Source organism: Macaca nemestrina, chromosome 10 (genome assembly GCF_043159975.1).
Source record: "Macaca nemestrina isolate mMacNem1 chromosome 10, mMacNem.hap1, whole genome shotgun sequence".
NCBI classification, from domain to species: Eukaryota; Metazoa; Chordata; class Mammalia; order Primates; family Cercopithecidae; genus Macaca; species Macaca nemestrina.
Window position 1 is genome coordinate 68,423,728 of NC_092134.1, and position 17,631 is coordinate 68,441,358.

General features: G+C 39.9%; 1 long non-coding RNA gene across 1 annotated transcript in view; it reads left to right on the forward strand.

Moving 5' to 3' along the window:
* Positions 1-5,633: 5,633 nt before the first annotated feature.
* LOC139356547 (uncharacterized) overlaps positions 5,634-17,631 on the forward strand; it is an 88,987-nt gene continuing 76,989 nt past the window's right edge. Inside the window, exons 1-2 of the long non-coding RNA XR_011608550.1 lie at positions 5,634-5,648; positions 15,706-15,820. This is a non-coding gene — a long non-coding RNA (uncharacterized lncRNA). The remainder of the gene's footprint in view (positions 5,649-15,705; positions 15,821-17,631) is intronic.

The window sequence follows — 17,631 nt, forward strand, 5'->3', positions numbered from 1 at the left end:
GTGGAAGTACAGGAAATGGGCTACACCACTGGGACACTCAGTTCTGAAATGTGCAGAGTAGATCCCTAGGATGAGACTGGGAAGATAAAGAGGAGAAAAGATGAGAGGGAGGAGCAAAAGAAGAAAAAAAGGAAGAAAGCACCTTTAGTGCTTACCATGGTCAGACAACGTAATGCATTGTCATTCATCGTCATGAGATAGTTCGGTCTGGGCTTGAAAGTGAGGCTTCCTGAATCAAACCTTGACTGTGCTCTCACCTGCTGTGATGACTTGAGCAAGTTACTTCGCCTCTTTGTGCCTCAGTTTCCTCACCTTGAAGGGTTGATGTGAGGTTTAAATGAGAGAAGACTGGGAAAGAGCACAGAGGAACCAACTGGTAGAGCAACAATCAGTATATGCTGGCTATAACTACTGATCACCACCTTTAAAGAAATAATTCACCAGGAATCAAGGAGAGAGGTTTTCCTATATAGGAGATTGGCTGCTCATTCATTCTTATTCAATAAATATTTGTTGGAAACTTTCTATAAGATAGGTCCTTGTCTAACTTCTAGAGATATAGCAGTGAACAAAACAACAAAGTCCCTGTTGATAAGAAGACTTCTTTCTACCGCTCTGTAAGGCTGGCTACTCAGAAGAGAAATGCTTACGTATTCCTTTGAAATAAAACAGGTTTCTGTGAAAGAGAAGGAGACTGCAGATCTACATTTCAGAGTCAATGTAAGATTGAAGTATCCAGCCATTTATTAAACAATTATTTACTGAACATAAACTCTACACATGAAGGATACAGCAACAAACAAGAGAGACATGGAATCTTCAAGGAATTTGCTAACAAAATACTATATACTAAAGGTAATTTAAAAAGCAGTACCATAAAAATGATTTATCTAGATCTATACCATCCAGTATAATAGTGACTAGCCATGTCTGGCTATTTGAATTTAAATGAAATAAAATTTATATTTATTTCCTGTGTTGCACTGGCCACTTTTTAAGTGTTCAGTAGTTTTCTGTTGGACAATGCTGGCAAAAGCTTAATACATTAAGGTACGATATATTTCACATGGGATAATATTTAATACTTCTATAATACTCACTGATTTCCAGATAGTTTTCTAAATGCTCTATGTATATTAATGCCTCCAACCTTCACAGCATTCTTCTGAGGCAGGCACATTATTCCCATTTTGCAGAAGAGAAAGCTAAGGTACAGAGTGGTTAAATAACTTGACCAAGGACACACAGCTAATAGATTACTTCTTCAACTATAGCTTTCTTTTATAGCTCCTGGTCTACAAAGAGCCTTGGCTCTACTGCAATATCTGAAAGGTCACCTTCTCAGTGGTGGTTCCCTAACAAGACTGTCCACTGGCTTCTGTCCTGTAGCTCTCCCTAGTACGGCCCTCATATTAGTCTTTTGAGACCTGGTTCTTCTACTTTCCAACAGCTAGTGCTCACCACCCCTGTAAACTTTTGATTATTTATTTATTTATTTATTTTTTAGGTTAACAAGAATTGGTTTCTGTTACTTATGACCGAAAAATCTTGGCTAATAAACCCTCATCAATTCAAAACTTGTCTAGGTCTCTCCATAGCTTACAGGAGTCCCAAATCTACACTTTGAATTTAAGGTTTCCCATAATGAGCTACAATTCAATTTACCATCCTTTTCTCCCAAATACTCCCTTACACAAACCCAAGCCATTCCTTCCAAGAACCTTAAGAGTCTGGCCCTCTCACCTATCCAGTTTACCTAGTGCCTGGTAACATGCTTTATGCTTTCCACATATACTTTTCATGTTTTCTCAGATTTTTCCAAACTTGTCAATTCTTTTACCTCAGCTCAGATTTCAAGACCGCAGGAAAAGCTTTCCAATCACAATCTGCATCAACCAATCTCTCTGTTCTCCAAATTCCTGTAGCCACATGATAGAGGTATGATTCATTTGGCTCCTAATCATATTTCTTCTTGCAACATTCCTGTTGAGCTTTAAAACCTACTGAAGCCTGCTATCCCCAGAGTATCTGATTTAATTTATTTGGACAGTGGCCTAGACATCAGAATTTTCTAAAGCTCCCCATGTGATTCTAATAGGCAACCAAGGTTGAGAACCAACAGTATAAACTGAAAACTCACTGAAGGCAGGGACTAGTTGTTATTTGTCTTTGAGAGCTGAAGAGGAAAGTATTCCAATCAAATAAAATAAGATAGCCCATGCCTGTAATCCCAGCACTTTGGGAGGCTGAGGAGGGCAGATCACCTGAGGTCAGGAGTTCAAGACCAGCCTGGCCAATATAGTGAAACCCTATCTCTACTAAAAATATAAAAATTAGCCAGGTGTGGTGGCACATGCCTGTAATCCCAGCTACTCAGAGGCTGAGGCAGGAGAATTGCTCGAACCCAGGAGGTGGAGGTTGCAGTGAGCCGAGATTGTGCCACTGCACTCCAGCCTAGGTGACAGAACGAGACTCTGTCTCAGAAAAAAAAAATGTGCAAAGACCCTAGGGTCAGATGGGGTGTGGAGAGTTCCAAGAATTGAAAGATCACCAACAAAGCTGGAGCTCAGAAGCTGATGGAGAGATTTGAGATGAAACTAGAATTAGGAACATGAAACATTTTTAGAACTACACTGCAGCTCGAGACTCTTCCTATCCAATCTTCCTTCCTTCCCTCTCTCCCTCACAGGGGTCTGACCAGCATCTCTGAGTAAAGTCTTTCCTCATCTCCTTCAGCTCCCTCTCCTCCCTCCCCACCAAATTCCTAGCATATCTAATCCTGCCTTGGCATATGCTTCTCACAAGAAGACATAATCAGGTTGCCATTTTGGAAAGATCACTCTGCATGCTGCGTGAAAATGAATTGGAGGAGTGTTGGAGTAAATTTGGGAAGATTTAATAGAAGGTAATACCAATAAACCAGGCAAGAGTTAGTGGTGACTTGTATTGGGGTGTGTCAGCCCAGGCTCACATTACGCACAAAAGATACTGGATTTAATGAGGGATTTCAAGTTTCAGATCCCATTTGCCTCTTGCCTGAGATAGTGCTCCTCACATCCTACCAGAGTGTCTCAAGATCTAAAAGAAGCAGAAAGTGTATCTGGAAGTTTTCCATACCTGCAGCTAAACCAAGTTAGGGAAAGTAGGCATTGACACCATTGAATTTGGGATGGTTTCCTATAGCTAGGTTTTTTTTGTTTTTTTTTTTTAATCAACTTTTATTTTCAGTTCCAGGGTACATGGGCAGGATGTGCAGGTTTGTTACATAGGTAAATGTGTGCCACAGCAGTTCACTGCACGGGTCACCCCGAGCCACAGAAAAAAACCCTCAGACACTGAGTCAAAGAAGGAAGGGCTTTATTCAGCTGGGAGCATCGGTGGACTCACGTCTCAAAAACTGATCTCCCTGAGTGAGCAATTCCTGTCCCTTTTAAGGGCTTACAACTCTAAGGGGGTCTGCGTGAGAGGGTCGTGATCAATTGTGCAAGCAGGGAGTACGTGACTGCGGGCTGCATGTACCGGTAATCAGAAAGGAACAGAACAGGACAGGGATTTTCATGATGCTTTTCCATACAATGTCTGGAATCTATAGGTAACACAAGCAATTAGGTCAGGGGCTGATTTTTGACTACCAGGCCCAGCGCACAGTGCTGCCTGTGGATTCCACTTCTGCCTTTTAGTTTTTACTTGTTCTTTCTTTGGAGGCAGAAATTGGGCATAAGACAATATGAGGGGTGACCTCCTCCCTTACCATTACCCAGGTATTAAGCCCAGTATGTATTAGCATTCTTCCCGATGCTTTCCCTCCCCACACGCCCCTCCCCTGGCAGGCCCCAGTATGTGTTGTTTCCCCCCATGTGTCCACGTGTTCTCATTGTTCTTATAAGTGACAACACACAGTATTGGGTTTCCTGTTCCTTTGTGAGTTTGTTGAGAATAATGGCTTCCAGCTCCATCCACGTTCCTGTAAACGGCATGGTCTCATTCCTTTTTTGCCTGCATAGTATTCCATGGTGTACATGTACTCCATTTTCTTTATCCAGTCTATCATTGATGGGCATTTGGGTTGACTCCATGTCTTTGCTATTGTGAATAGTGCCGCAATGAACGTATGTGCACATGTATCTCTATAATAGAATGATTTATGTTCCTTCGGGCATATGCCCAGTAACGGGATTGCCTAAACCAGTTTTAAAACCATCTACAATTCAGATCATCTTCAAGGTTTTAGCAGCGTGAGGTTTTTCAGTGACAGAAATTATAGCACTGTAGTTGGACCACTATAATCATAGAAGCGTCAGCATTTCTACTGCTAACAAGAGCTATAAAACTTACAGCATGCTGCAATGTGGCATGCAAAGTTAGCCACGAAGTGTAAAAATTTCCTAAAAAGACTCAATCACTCCATTCTTAAAAAAAAAAGCAAAAATGGAAATGTAAGTAAAATTTTGTTTAGAATTCATTTAATTTAAAAAGGGTAACCTCTATTACACAATCAGACTTGGTGAATGCAAACTTTCACATGAAGAAGCAAGGATTTTCTCTAGGTATTCCATCAGAGAGCCACTTTGTACATTTGTTGGACTTCTAGAAAACCCAATTGCTTCTCAATTCAGCATTTCCCCTTGAGAGCATTAAAAAGAGTATTTTTATAGGCCCTTATTTTCTTTACTGGGGGGAAAATATCATCAGTATCCCTGATTCTTAAAGATAATAGAGGTACTGAATTTAGTTTCCAAAAAAAAAAAAAGGGAAATGAGGGCAAAAATCCTGACACCCAGTGTTCCATACTAATGCTATTGAGTTATTTCTTACTCCCATCAGAGAGTGGACTTTAGAATGAAAACTGAGCCTGCTGTTTTATTTTTCATTTACATTCATGTGGAGGCAGCATCTTAACTGGTGCTGCTATAGTTGAATGAGAAGCAAATACATATCAAAGCTCACTTTCCTCATGGGTAGAAAGCTATTTGACTAACAAATTTCAGCGGTATGTTGGTGACACAGAAAGAAAAAACCCTCCAAGGAGTCTGGAGGAATTTGAGAGGTGGGGGGTCAGTCTTCCACCTGCAGGTAGAATGAGTGTTTGCCATTTGCTCAAATTCCTTGAGACCACCCACTGGCATGAAGGATGGTGAGCAAAGCCTGGGGAATGAAGACTATCTTTAAAAGGTGCTTCCTGGGAGATTTAAAGGACAAAAAGAAAACAATTTGTTGGTTTGTATGTCAGCTAGCAAGGCTTTTGATCATTCAGATGGGACAGTTCTGCCTGGAAGGGATCAATGATTTTTGTTCCAAAGACTAACACCAACAGATACAAATCAAAGGAGGTATTATTTCAATAAAGGAAATTGCAGAAAGGATGCCTTGGCTTAATTAAAATATAACCTTTTGTTTTAAGGACTTTTCTTTCCCTTGCAAAAGGGAATGCACTCTCTGAAGAAGCATATGCCAGCACTGGTGAGACACAGTACTTCAACAAGTAAGGATCTGTCTACATTCGGGGCACGTCTTGGGGAAGCCTTGAAGGGAATCGTGCCTGGAGTCCCATCTGACTTAACTCACCATCACAGTCCTTCATCACAACATAATGAGTGTTATTACTTCCTCATGTGGCCTGTGGGCTTTGTTAATTAAAGAATGGAAAGGTAAGTAGTTCCAACCTTTTGCTTTTAATTAATCAGAAGATGTGTTTTCCATCTTCGTGTTGCTGGGCAGCAAGTAAAGTATTTAGTCTGCCTTCCAATACCCAGAAGAGTTCCGTCAAAAAACTCAGCTGCTGTTTTGAGACTGCGTAGACTACACAGCAGATGACTGGCTTTTTCTTTTCTCTCTAAAGTTTAAATTATTTGTATTGGCCAGTCTGCTGCCTACAAGATAATAGTATTTAGAGAAAAAGAAAGTATTTTCCCATATCATCTCATCAGTACAAATAAAGCCTTCTCAAACAAAAGGTTTATATCTTAGAGTTTCTTGGGTATTTACCATAGTGCTAGGTAATCAGGAGATACTCAGCATAAGGAAAGAAGTGGAACTTACATTTATTGAGTGCCTGCTATGCCAAAACTGGTGCTCTTTTTGTTATATTGTCTTGCCTTTCTGCTCATTTGACTTATTAAAACTTCTATCATTAGGGTCATTCCTCCACATTAAAACACTTTCTGCATTTTAAGTAGAAACATATATCTGGAGGGAAAACACGTTAATCCATGAACAAGCATCATACCTTAGTGAAGACAGTACCTCAGGGAGTGAGCAGGGCTCTAGTATATTTCCTTTTGGAGGGAAGTTAGAAAAAGCCCTACACTGGGGTAGCAAATCGGTTTTCTCTAGTATGCCAGCCCTATACAATTAGTGTTGCTGCTCCCTGGAGCTCTGCTTTGAGAATCAGGCAGGAGGCAGAGTCTTAGCTCTGCAGGAAAGAGAATTTCAATTGCCTAATGATGTCAGACCTGCTGCATGCTTCAGTTGTTAAAAGGAAAACTTCAGACAAATTAAATTTAACAGAGTCTAATTGAACAAAGAACAATTCACAAGTTGGGCAGACATCAAAACTAGAACAGGTTCAGAGAAACTTCAGCCTGCAACGTGGTCAGATAGCATTTATGAAGAGAAAACGGAAGTGAGGTACAGACCTCCATTGATTACACCTGGTGTTTGCCTTATTCAGCATTTGCCTTATGTAAACATGGTCTGATGAGTTGGCTGCCTGTGATTGACTGAAGCTCAACTGCTGTGATTGGCTGTGACTGATTTGTGACAAAAGCATATGCCTAAGTTAGGTTTTCAGTTAGTGTAAGTACTAAGTTACATTGCATTTCATTAGTAAGGACTCAGGTATGGAGGCATTCTCAGGTCAAATTTAGTTTAACAATCCCCCCAAATTTAGTTTAATGATGCCACCTCTCAAAATCTAGGGCATTGATGAAAACTCTCTGTCACCATCATAAATAAATTTATTTGGTCTCAGCATGAAATTCACAAGTCATGACATCACATCAGTTGAATAATTCTTTATGTTCTTGATGATCTAGTCAAAGTGAGACAATTCAACACTCAGTGGATGGCTGCATACGTATATTTAAGACTTGAAAGGATACGGTACACCAGGGGACCTATTATGAGGACAATACCAAAAATACCAAAAGCCTGAGGTGTACTCCCTAACAGGAGCCTCTGAACCAAATCAGTTTGATCCAAATCAAAGTTCAGGCATAGGCAGCTCAAAAGGATTTGAGTACAATTGGTCATAGTCTTTGTTCAGGATGTGATAATGATTAAGAACTGCAGTTAGCTGATTTAAAGAGGTATCCAATGTTGTCATTATCTTGTTAACATAGTAATCTGGAGACCCATTAGAAGAGCATAAAGTTTAGAACACTTTGGAAAAGCCAAGCTTGCCTGCAAACCAGTGGTTTGCTGCTCCTATAAACATGTCATATGTTTCTTTGCTCTGAGAAATTTCCTTTATGTATTTGGTGGCAGTGTTTAAATAAACAGGATCTAAAACTGCATGATGTTTTATTAAGTGTTTTCAGAAGATGACTTTTACTCACCCGAACCCCTGGTGGGACTGGTTGGTCAAACCCAAGATTTTTCTCAATTTATGGATTACTTTCAAATTCCATACTACCAGTATCCCACTAGTACCAAGAGTGAGCCCCCAGGAATGCCACTGGAATCTTTCCTCGTGGAAACTAGCTTATCTTCATAAACCCAACAATTGCTCTCTTTCTGTACTAGAGCGTAAGACTTAGCTAAAGTCATCCACAGATTATGGTCCCATGGATTTTCCTATAAGTAAAAGGAAGGGACTGGGACAGCAGGAAATTGGGAAGAAAGGGAAAAGACAAGGCTTTCATGATGGCAGAGAAGTCTTGATCCACAATCTTAGGAAAGCTGTCGATGTCTAGGATGCCATTTGCTTCTGGGGGAAATCTTCCCTGGTCAGCTTTACCTTAGAGTCTCCAATAGGTATACAGTTCCAGGAGTCTGGAGGAGCACTTTTGAATTGAGAGACGTAGATTCAAGACTTGAGACCCTGATGGTTTGCTGCAGAAAAGAACTTGATATGGTCTCTTCCAATGGAGCTTAATGGCAGTCTTTCTCTGATGTCCTTTCCAAAGACCCAATGTCTAGGTTCTAGATTGTGAAGGATTTGATTATCCTCAGTCAGTGAATCATGAAAATCTTCCTTTATCTGCCAAAAATATACTTTGCTTTAAAAATTAAAACCTTGAAGAATTTAGTCATATCAGAGTTTAGGAGACTGAGAGGCCCTATTATTAGGGGCATAGACCTTCCATTGACTATTTCATAAGGGATCAATGTATGTTTTCCACTGAGGGTGGATCTGATTGCCATCAAGGCCAATAGTAATACCTTTAGCTAAGGCAATCCAATCTAGTTAGTTAATGTTCCCAATTTCAGCTTTAAGATGCTATTTTTCCTTTCAACCTTTCCAGAAGACCAAGGATAATAGGGACAATGATAATGCCATTGTGTTCATTACACCTTATTTGCTTTATAACTTTTCTAGCAAAATGGGTACCTCTCCAGCAATATAAAGGAAACACAGTTCTGATAATATTTTAGCTATTGTTATAATATTGGTCTTCCTGTATGGAAAGCTTCTATGCGACCAGAGAACATAGACCATTACAAGAACATATTCATATCCCATGGAAGGTGACAACTGGATAAAATCCCTTTATAAATGTTCAGATGGCCCATCAGGTAGCAGAAATTTACCACCTGAATTTTTGATTGTCTTCTTGGGATTATGGATTTGACAGACCAAACATTGGTTATAAACCATTTTAGCAATTTTTGAACAGTCACCACACCAATAATTTTCCATAATTTGGATCATTTTTTCTACTCCATGATGAGTTATAGAGCATTTCTAATAGTGACAAGCATTTCTAATAATGAAAGCTTTAAGGACTCAGAAAGGACCAGATGGCCATCCAAGCTCTCCAATAGATTACGCTTAATATCGGATTTACATCCTCTTAAATACCAATTCAGGTACACAGCACTGTTTATTAAATAGATTATCAGGCTGGATGTGGTGGCTCAGGGCTGTAATCCCAGCACTTTGGGAGGCCGAGGCAGGCAGATCACTTGAGGCCAGGAGTTCAAGACCAGCCTGGCCAACATGGTGAAACCCCATCTCTACTAAAACTACAAAATTAGCCAGGTGTGGTGGCATATGCCTATAATCCCAGCTACTCAGGAGACTGAGGCAGGAGGATCACTTGAACCCACGAGGCAGAGGTTGCAGTGAGCGAAGATCGGCACCACTGTACTCTAGCCTTGGGAAACAGAGCAAGACTCCATCTCAAATAAGTAAATATTATCATAGATATAATTTGACTTGGATCAATCTTATGGTGTTCATTTAAATTGCCTATCTTAACAATTTCAGTACTGGCTGATTTAGCATGAAAATCTGCCAAAGAATTTCCTTGGCATTTAATTAATTATTGTTCTGCTTGATGTTGGATTAGCAGTTTTATGAACCAGATTCTTCATTAGAGTTCTGGAAATTCTTACCTAGTTTAATGGTATGATCTTAAAGTTATCAGAAACTTGTTAGAGTCCTTTCTTTGAATCTCCTTGAAGACAAAACAATTTAGGTGTACAGTTTCTTAGGAAGATACCAGAGTAAACAATTATCCCTCTGTGAATGACAAAACCATATAATTTAAGTGGCCATTTTTAAAGATCTAATGAGAGATAATTACAATGATTATGTAATTGATAAGGAAATTTGGTTATTGCTGCATACAACATTTTAAGATAATAACTAGAATTAAGAATGATAGTGTTATATCAGGATGATTAGATTTCTATGAATTTCATAGAATTTCTGAAGCACATATTAATAAAATAATCATACAAATATAACTTAATGGAGGTTTAGCATTACTTATTTGACAATGCTTCCCATATAATTTAATACATAAAATAAGCCCAATTAGTTTAATATCTCTCTCTCTGCAAGGAGAAGTTTCCAGATGGAAGCATCCAAAGGGTCCATGTAGAAAATCCCAAAATCACAGGAGAGGAGGCCAGAAGTCCACCACAGACTGACTTTGTCACAAACCACCATCTATTCTTCCAAGGGCCTATCCATTCTTTCCCAAAAACAAAGTTTGTGTCTTTTCACTGGAATATTGAGTGGGTGGAGCCCATGGAAGGCTAAGACAAGCATTTTGTACACCTGGACTCAACATGGATATTTCTAGTCTTGCCTTATTGTTAGAGACTGGTTTGTTCTTTTCTTGTTTGTTGTTTGTTTGTTTGTTTTCAAGATTGAATGACAAACCAATCAGTTGTCTTGTTGTTGTTGTTTTTCCAAGAGTTTTGGGGCATACCAAAGATCATGACAACAAGAAAAAGGTGGACATAGTTGGCAGATCATACAGTCTGCAGGGGTTTGAGAAGAGGGGTTTTAATCATCTGAGAAGTTCCCAGCAGAGAGAGAGGTTTCCATCAGATCAAATAGAAAAAAATAGAGACCAATAATTCTTACAAGTATTTTTCTGGAAATAGTCAATTAGACATGAGGATCTTTAAGACTTGATTTTAAATCCCTACCAAAGAAATATTCTTTTTTTTTAAATTTCTGAGAGATTAGTTGATGATTGTCTCAGGAGTGAAGCCTTTGGAAGATTCCTCTAGTCGGGAATCAGTCCAAGCCAAAAGGAATGGGTCCGTCAGATGCCTGGTGTAAAAATTGATACTTTTTTTTCCAACAGCCTGGCTGTTTATAATAAAGGCAAATGTCTTAGGGCACAGGGTTCTTTCATTTGGGATTCTTTGGTTTTGGTTTAAAATATATACAAGAAGATCTTCTTGGTCCCTACAACTGTTGTAGCTACTATAAAGATATGTGCCTGTTCACCTTTTGTAAAGAGTCTTTTAGAGTGACAATTTTGTATTCATTCAATCTTTTGGAAAGCTCTGAGTACCAGTTTAAAAAAAAAGGATTCCTTTGTTTCTGAAACATTTTGGATCCTCTTTTCTAATGCAGCTCACAAGTGAACAATTTTGTCTAGGTTTATATTGGGGGAACCCACCCCCAGTATTTCCATGTAGGTTCTTTCTGTTTTCCCTAAGTGTTGACCGGTCTGAGAAATAAAGAGAAAGAGTACAAAGAGAGGAATTTTACAGCTGGGTCGCCGGGGGTGACATCACATGTTGGTAGGTCCATGATGCCCCCTGAGCCGCAAAACCAGCAAGTTTTTATTAGGGATTTTAAAAGGGGAGGGGTTGTACAAACAGGGAGTAGGTCACAAAGATCACATGCTTCAAAAGGGAATAAAGATCACAAGGCAAAGGCAAAATTAGAATTACTGATGAGTGTCTATGTCCCGCTGTGCATATATTGTCTTGATAAACATCTTAACAGAAAACAGGGTTCTAGAGCAGAGAACTGGTCTGACCAAAATTTACCAGGCTGGAATTTCCCAATCCTAGTAAGCCTGAGGGTACTGCAGGAGACCAGAATGTATTTCAGTCCTTATCTCAACCGCATAAGACAGACACTCCCAGAGCAGCCATTTATAGACCTCCCCTCAGGAATGCATTCCTTCCCCAGGGTATTCCTTGCTGGGAAAAGAACTCAGCAATATCTCTTTTACTTGCATGTCCATTTATAGGCTCTCTGCAAGAAGAAAAATATGGCTCTATTCTGCCCAACCCCACAGGCAGTCAGACCTTATGGTTATCTTCCCTTTATCCCTGAAAATTGCTGTTACTCTGTTCTTTTTCAAGGTGCACTGATTTCATATTGTTCAAACACACAAGTTTTACAATCAATTTGTACAATAGTGGTCCTGAGATGACATACATTCTCAGCTTACGAAAATGATGGGATTAAGAGGTTAAAGTAAAGACAGGCATAAGAAATTATAAGAGTATTATTAGGGAAGTGATAAATGTCCATGAAATCTTCACAATTTATGTTCCTCTGCCACGGCTCCAGCTGGTCCCTCTGTTAGGGGTCCCTGACTTCCCGCATCAGGTTAAAACTTTCCCACTGTGGTCACTGTAATTCTAGGTTACCTTTGGTAAGGTTTATTTTTTTATTTTTTATTTTTTTGAAAAGTACAGTCCTGGGTCCAGAGTGCTTAAACATTAAATTGGCTGGAGTTCCAAATGCAGGAGTTCTAGACTCCTTAGATCCAGAGGAACCTATGATTCTCTGTCTCCTAGTAACCTCACCTACCTACTGAACCCAGTTCAGTTTCTATCTGACCCAGTCAGACACCTGAGGTCTCCCTACAGAACCCAGTGCTATTTCTGTCATGACTTCCAAGCCCAGTCCAAATTTTAAAATGTCCAAATAAACTCAGAAAGTTCAAAATACAAATTTGTGGAACTTGAAATCTGAAAGAGAATTCAATCACAATCTCAGTTGCTACAAGAGATCAATGGGCACACTTGGGCCTGGTTGGTACCTTCATTTGGTCACTTAGTCCTCCTGGAAGTCACTAAGGTTCTACCTCAGATCCCATTTCTGACACCAGTTGGTTAAATGAAAATATTTAAACAAAAAAAAAAAGAAAAAAATTTAAAAGCCCGAAACTTATAAGATTATCTCTGCAAGAGAATCTGTCTGTGAGGGTGGGGCAGAAGACCACACAGCCTCTACTATTCACTCTTTTGTCAGGTTATTTTCCCTTAGGAATTAGTCTCACACTGTGTGTCCAGTAAGGAGTCAGGCCATGTTCCTGCCCACTGAATACTCTGGCTCAATAGCCCATAATACAGCTGTAGCAGGCTGGTTTATATAAAGAATGAGTCTCTAAGAAGGGCTAGATGATAATAAGCATATAGAGTAGAGGCTTTTTCAACCCTTTGTGTCATGGGACCCTTTGGCGCTAGCATGAAGCTTATGAAATGCCTTGTCAGAATAATGTTTTTAAATGTGTAAAATAAAAGATTACAAAGGCATAGGCAAGTTAAAGTTAATTTTTATTTTTAAAGACAGCAGTGTAAATGAAGACTGTAAATGTTGGTCTTCATTTGAATAGGAACTTTAAACTTTGGGATGGTCCTTATCTTACCTCTTTCCATATAGCAATAAACAAATCTTCACATACCAAAAAAAGAATACTAGAGAGCAACATAGATGTCTAGGTTGACCTCAGTGTTTGGTGCTGAAATAACCACTAGGCAGAGAGCTGCCCAACTGTTGACCAACTATATCACTGAGTATCTGCAGACAGGTAGACCTTGACTCTTGGAAGTCTCACCACATTGGGATTAATAACAATCCCAATATCAATGTTGTGATTAGCAAAAATAGTATTTTGAGACATCTGAAACAACTATAATGTGATATCACAATATCTTTGATTTCTATTGGTGGCAAAGCCATTGATACTGCCTAAACTTCTATGGTTTGTTGTTGTGGCAAACTCAATTAGTATCCCGTTTTTCACTGCTTCTTGATTCACACTTTTTGGATTTTGAAAAGACTTTATCTTATTTTATGTATTTATATTTTTTGAGACAGGGTCTCACTATTGCCCAGGCTGGAGTACAGTGGCGTGATGACAGTTCACTGCAGCCTCAGCCTCCCATGCTCAGGCAATCCTCCCACCTCAACATCCTGAGTAGCTAGGACCACAGGTGTGTGCCACCATGCTCAGCTAATTTTTTTTTTTTTTTTTTTTTTTTGGAGAGATGGGGTTTAGCCATGTTTCCCAGACTGGTCTTGGACTCCTGGGCTCAAGCGATTCACCCTCCTTGGCCTCCCAAAATGCTGGGATTATAGGTGTGAGCCACCATGCTGGGCCAGAAAACTTTATTTTTTTAGAGCAGTTTTGGGTTCACAAAAACTCAAAAGGAAGATATTCCATATACTCTATGCCCCACATATGAATAGCTTCCCCCATTATCAACATCCCCCACCAGAGAGGTACTTTTGTTACAATCAAAGCAACTACATTGACACATCATAATCACCCAAGTTCGTTGTTTACATTCGGATTCACCCTTGCTGTTTTATGTTCTCTGGTTTTGAACTAATGTATAACAACATGTATCCACCATTATAGCATCATACAGAGTATATTTTTACTGCCCTAAAAATCCCTTGTGCTCTGCTTGTTCATCTTTCCTCCACCACCTTCACTCCACCGGCAACCATTGATTCGTTTACTGTCTCCATAGTTTTGCCTTTGGATCCATACTTTTTACTTTGTGACTTGGTAGTTCCTCCTGCAAATGTAGAATGTATTCCTCCAACCCCAGGCTTTGAACTCAGCCATGTGACTTGATTTGGCCAAATAAATATAGGCAAAAGTGATCACGTGCCAGTTCTGAGCCTAAGCCTTAAGAGGCCTCATGTTTTTTCACGGCTCTTAATGTATTTTCCTTTACCATAGGAAAAGCATGTCCAGACTGGCCCATTGGTCTAAGGAGGATGACAGATACTTGACACAGAGCTGCCTAACCAACCTACAAAACTGCAGTGAAAGACAGAATCAACCAGCTGAGCCCTCTCTAGGTTAAACAGTTCTTCAATGCATGAGGAAGCCTACCTGAGATCTGAAGAGCTATTCCAGCTGACCTATACATAGATGCATAAGAAAGAAGGATGGGTGTGGAGGCACGTGTAATACCAGCTACCCAGTAGGCTGAGCCAGGAGAATCACTTGAACTCACAAGGCAGAGGTTGCAGTGAGTTGGGATTGCTCCATCAAAGAAGGAAGGAAGGAAGGAAGCAAGGAAGGAAGGAAGGAAGGAAAGACTTTTTTGTATGCAATTAAGATGTTTTTGATTATTTTTTGTGCAGCAACAGCTAATACACTATATTTATACTTAAGGAAATATTACATTTCAGTTAGATCCTTTGTAATCTACTGCAATGTTTTCCCTCTCAACTTTATAAACCTTTCTAAAGCATAGACAGTTGAGCCACTGCTTAACTGCTCAGGCTCTGGACCAACTCTTCTAAAATGTTGTCCCATTTATCCACTGTGTCTTCCATAACATCAACAAATTAAATTATCCATTGTCTAAACACAAAAACCAGAGATACTCTGGTGACATAGTAGGAATCTTCTCACCTTGGTTGACCACCTAGGCAGTTCTCTGAGCAGAAGTAGATGCAGAAGTACCTCATTTGGTGGAGACGTAGAGTTAGAGAAGCTTGTTTGCAGAAGCTGTAAAACCAAGAAGGAAAAAATAACAGGATAACAGCAACAACAAAAACTAATTAAATCTCTGTTGCTGATATGTTAGTAGATTTAAGTGTGTTACAAAATATTCTTTAAATTACTGTATATGTTTTCAAATGTTTGTTAGATACAAAAGTTAAATGAGCTGAGCATTAAACAAAATACAAAATTATTTTGACTATTGCTATCCAGATTAAAAACAAAAACAAAAACCTGAGCATTAAGAATCTGTCACTATATCTTTTATCCAAATAACTTATATTTAAATTTCTAGATAATATTGACATGGTAGAATTGAGATGGAGAAAAGCAGGAAGAGAGTTTTATGATTCTAAGAGTGTGTAGAATTCTTACCTTGTTTAGGGGAAGATATAGATGTCTATTTTCTTAAGTAAAAAGCATGTTTTAAAAAACACAAAATTTGGAACAAAGTGAAATAATGACCAAAACAACAAAAACAGATATATCAGTAATTACAATAAGTATAAATGGATTAAATTTCCAGTTCAAAGATGGAAATTGTCAGAGGCCTCCAAGATGGCCAAATAAGAACAGCTCTGGTCCGCAGCTCCTAGCAAAATTGACACAGAAGATGGATGATTTCTGCATTTCCAACCGAGGTACCTGGTTCATCTCATCGGGACTCGTTGGACAGTGGGTGCAGCCCACAGATGGCAAGCTGAAGCAGAGAAGGGCATTACACCTCACCAGGGAAGCACAAGGGGTCAGGGGATTTCCCTTTCCTAGCCAAGGGAAGCCATGACAGACTGTACCAGGAGGAATGGTACACTCCTGCCAAAATACTGCTCTTGTCCCACAGTCTTAGCAACTGGTAGACCAGAGGTTTCCCTCCTGTGCCTGGCTCAGTGGGTCCCACACCCGCAGAGCCTAGCTCACTGCTAGCGCAGCAGTCTGAGATCAACATGCAAGGTTGCAGCCTGGCAGGGGGAGAAGCCTCCCCTATTGCTGAGACTTGAGTAGTAAACAAAGCTTTCAGGAAGCTCAAACTGGGCAGAGCCCACCGCAGCTCAGCAAGGCCCACTGCCTCTCTGGACTCCACCTCTGTGGGCAGGGCATAGCAGAACAAAGGGCAGCAGACAACTTCTGCAGACTTAAATGTCCCTGTCTGACAGCTCTGAAGAGAGCATTGGTTATCCCAGCATGGCATTCAAGCTCTGAGAATGGACAGACTGCCTCTTCAAGTGGGTCCCTGACCCCTGTGTAGCCTAAGAGATACTTCCCAGTAGGGGCCGACAGACACCTCACACAGGCCCTTCTTGGACTAAGCTTCCAGAGGAAGGATCAGGCAGCAATGTTTGCTGTTCCGCAATATTTGCTGTTCTGCAGCCTCTGCTGGTGATAACCAGTCAAACAGGGTCTGGAATAGACCTCCAGCAAACTCCAACAGACCTGCAGCTGAGGGACCTGACTGTTAGAAGGAGAACTAACAAACAGAAAGGAATAGCATCAACATCAACAACAACAAAAAAGGACATCCACACCAAAACCCCATTTGTAGGTCACCAACATCAAAGACCAAAGGTAGATAAAACCACAATGATGGGGAGAAACCAGAGCAGAAAAGCTGAAAATTCCAAAAACCAGAGCACTTCTTCTCCCTCAAAGATTGCAGTTCCTCTCCAGCAACAGAACAAAACTGGATGGAGAATGAGTTTGGCAAGTTGACAGAAGTAGGTTTCAGAAGGTCGGTAATAACAAACTTCTCCAAGCTAAAGGAGCATGTTCTAACCCGTTGAAAGGAAGCTAAAAACCTTGAAAAAAGGTTAGACGAATGGCTAAGTAGAATAAACAGTGTAGAGAAGACCTTAAATGACCTGATGGAGCTGAAAACCACAGCACGAGAACTTCATGATGCATGCACAAGCTCCAACAGCCAATTCGATCAAGTAGAAAAAAGGATATCAGTGATTAAAGATCAAAATAATAAAATAAAGCAAGAACACAAGATTAGAGAAAAAACAGTAAAAAGAAACGAACAAAGCCTCCAAGAAATATGGGACTATGTGAAAAGACCAAATCTGCATTTGATTGGTGTACCTGAAAGTGACAGGGAGAATGGAACCAAGTTAGAAAACACTCTTCAGGATATTATCCAGGAGAATTTCCCCAACCTAGCAAGACAGGCCAACATTCAAATTCAGAAAATACAGAGAACACCACAAAGATATTCCTCGAGAAGAGCAACCCCAAGACACATAATTGTCAGATTCACCAAGGTTGAAATGAAGGAAAAAATGTTAACGGCAGCCAGAGAGAAAGGTCGGGTTACCCATAAAGGGAAACCAATCAGACTAACAGCGGATCTCTCTGCAGAAACCCTACAAGCCAGAAGAGAGTGGGGGCCAATATTCAACATTCTTAAAGAAAAGAATTTTCAACCCAGAATTTTATATTCAGTCAAACTAAGCTT